The following is a 3,250-nucleotide window of genomic DNA, read 5'->3' on the forward strand; positions in this document are numbered from 1 at the left end:
TCTCTAAAACCAGGCCAGTCTGGTAGGCAATTGGGAACCATTGTCCCAGTAGTCACATGGAAATGCCCTTCAGTGACCCACCAACGATTGTGCATTGATTGCCAGTTAACCATTGCCACCATGGACAGTCAGCCAGAAAAATGTGGATGCCCCAGAAGGCCATTCTTCCTGGAATTGGTCCTCCTTTAAGTCTCTGTCTCTCCTATACATGAGTCCTCCTGACCTGCCAAGTCCCTGAGACTCTGTTATCAGGGTCCTCCCTGTGGAGCAGACCTAGAATACCCTTATTGAGTACCCCTGTTAGGCTGTTCTGTGTATTGCTCTGCCAAGTAGGTCTACTTTTGTGAGGGCCAGAAGGACCAGAAGGACCAGAAGGATTCATTCTTGTTTCCCTTCACTTCCTCCTGTCCCAATCCAAGTTTCTTCCTTCACTCTCTGTCCCTCCACACATTGTGGCCTCTCTCTCATTCTGGCTACCCTCCACCTGTCCCTAGGTAGTCACCTCCTCCTGCCTGCTCCTCCACAGCCCATCAGCAGTTCCTTCTCCTCCTCCCCCGAAGACCTGACCAGCTAAGTTCAATTCCATTTTTGGATGACTGACTTTGATACGAGCTCACTTCTCTCACTGACTGAATAGACAGCTGTGCCATCCTTTCCTGATCCACTCACCAAAAAACACCCAGAATTTTACATAAAGCAAGGTGCTCAGACAGCACACTTTAGCAACAGAAATGTGTCTTGTTAGCAAAAGCAATCGTTAAGCTCACTGTGAATTGCCAACACACTCATATGCCTCTACATATCTAGAAATCATGACTTTATTTCAACAGCTGTGACATGACTTTTCCAACCAATCAGAACTTTTTCACCATATCATAGACATAGATGTGGAAATCATCCTCAAATTTGATAAAATATACAAATGGTTTTGATTCAACTTGGTGAATCACCTTCCCAATTCTAGAAGTCCCATCTTCTTTTTTGTATTCTATATGTTTGTCTGTTAGACCCCCTGCAATTCCCAGATCTATGTCTTCTGGAAGAGCCTCATATAAGCGTGGAATGAAATGGAGGTTGCCTTCTTTATAATCATCCAGAAGCTGGTACATATACAGGATTGGATCTTTCTCATAGGTAATATAGAAACAGGTTTTAGGACTGGTGTTTGACCCCGGACCATCCCCCTCCAGTGAGTCTTAAGGCCACACTCTCCCTCAAAGAGGTGTACTACCACTTTTCCAATGATGTCATCTGCAAGCATGGGATCAGGGCCTTTGGATGTTTCCACACTTTCAGAAAGAACTTCAAGGAATATTATTCTCCTGTCGTTGTGAAGTTCTACTCCATACAAACAGTCGATGTTGTCATAATTTACCAGATAGAGAGACAGCGTTAAAGCAATCTGCTCCAGGACTGTAGCCTTCCAATGAGTGACGTTCCCGTTATCTTCCTTCTAGAAGTGGGGAAATTCTGTGGACCACTATGTAATTTTGGGCGGGGGAGGAAGATCTGCTCTTAGGCATCTCATGCCCAGCATTTTTCTCCATTGGACAAGCTTCATTGTCTCCTTCTCCTTTAGCGAGGCTGTTGGCCTGCCCTTCGTCCTCCTGGGTCCTGGAATCCTGGGCGCTGGTGCTGGGTCCTGGGTCCATGGCTGAGGAGGGGCTAAAAGGAAGAGCCTGTTAGCTAAGGGGACAAATGACCAACTTCTCCTGGTTGGAAGCCTCAGCACCAGGCACTGGTCCCTAACCACCCCCACGAATCCTGAGGACAAACCTGGTCGGGCACCTGCTACTGTGCAGTGTGCTTCTAGCTTCCCTGGTGCCCTTGGGATGGGCTGGAGAGTGGCAGTGGGGCAGTGCACGACCAGCAGTGTTAGGAACTGTGAGTCACCAGAGTTGGACACTTTTAAGCTGAGCTCCCAGAGCCTAGTGCTCCAGCACCATGGGAGCTAACCTGTTTGGTGGTAGAGAGAAGCACTGCAAAGTACCTCTCTTCCTCCACCTTCCCTATATCCTCTGTGCTTAAGTGTCCCAGCCTGGGCCTCAGGGTCCTGGCTGCAGACCCAGGTCTCCTCCAGATATTTACCCCCTCTCCCCCTCCTCCATGCTCCACTGTGCTCATTTCCAAATCTGTGCCTGGCGCTGAATGCAGCCCTGTTCCTCCTCCCCATGCGTGCCACACTTGCCCACTGCTATTCTGTTTTACCCTCCGGCCACTGCCCTCCAACACTGCTCTTTCCTGGCGCCCACTTAGGGACTAGTTTATTTGAGTCCTGTCCAGGGCTCTGCAGCAGGGACTGGCCACTTTGTTTCTGCCACCATCAAAAGTTTGCAGAGAAGGCACTCAGTCTAGCCAGTGCTCAGTAGGGCGCAAAGAGAGGAGCCACCAGCCTGCCTGCATGCTAGTCTGTAGCCATGGATGTCTAGAAGTATGACCGGACAAGAGATGGGATCTGAGTGCTGCTGGTTTCCTGCTGCTGGTGGGTTAGTGCATTCTTCTGCCTTCCTCTCGCGGAGTCAGCTGCACTGCAATCATGGATTCCATCAAGTGTGCTACTCTCTCATTCTCATTATATATGTCTGAGTCTCATTTTCTAATCAATGGATTCCTCCCTTTTATGCTTAATTTTACAGGGTTTTTCTTCTTCTTTATTTTTGTCTGGTGGTGGCGTTGGGTTTTATGTTGTTTGTTTGTATTGTATTGTTTCTTTTTGGTCTGGTGACCCTGTTGTATTTCTTTTATTTCCAATGTACAACATCCTGAGTCCTGTTATGTCCTTTTAAGTCTTCTCTTGGCTTTCTCAAATTCTTGCATCAGGTACATATTTTTGAAATTCTTTAATTACTTTGTCATATAAGAAGTAACAATACATAGTGCATTTCCTGCTAAAAAGGCAGGACCACTGACTTGCTCCAAATAACTCTATGGTTACCTCAAAGGGAAGTATAGTAGCATTTTTGGTGGTTAGATAAGAGAAGCATTCCCCAGAAACTACTGTAGGTGGGTTGTCAGCCGAAAGGAGTCATTTCCTTTGTCTCTGCCTAAAGGGTCAAATGGCTTGCTATTGACATATACCTCTGATTGCATATCAAACCCTTGCTGCCCTTCAGGCTACTTCACTTTCCTTTTCACACAAATGTATTAAACCCCTTAAAGCCCAGGCCTGGATCCTAGCCCTTCTCACTTGTTCTTCTGTCTTAAAAATGCAGTCTGCTAAAGATAATGGGCTTCCCTACCTTCAGCTATG

General features: G+C 47.0%; 1 pseudogene; it reads right to left on the reverse strand.

Moving 5' to 3' along the window:
• Positions 1-854: 854 nt before the first annotated feature.
• LOC127218091 (spindlin-2-like) lies at positions 855-1,652 on the reverse strand (annotated as a pseudogene).
• Between the last annotated feature and the right edge of the window lie 1,598 nt (positions 1,653-3,250).

This window comes from Phodopus roborovskii, unplaced genomic scaffold (assembly GCF_943737965.1).
Source record: "Phodopus roborovskii unplaced genomic scaffold, PHOROB, whole genome shotgun sequence".
Classification (NCBI taxonomy): domain Eukaryota; kingdom Metazoa; phylum Chordata; class Mammalia; order Rodentia; family Cricetidae; genus Phodopus; species Phodopus roborovskii.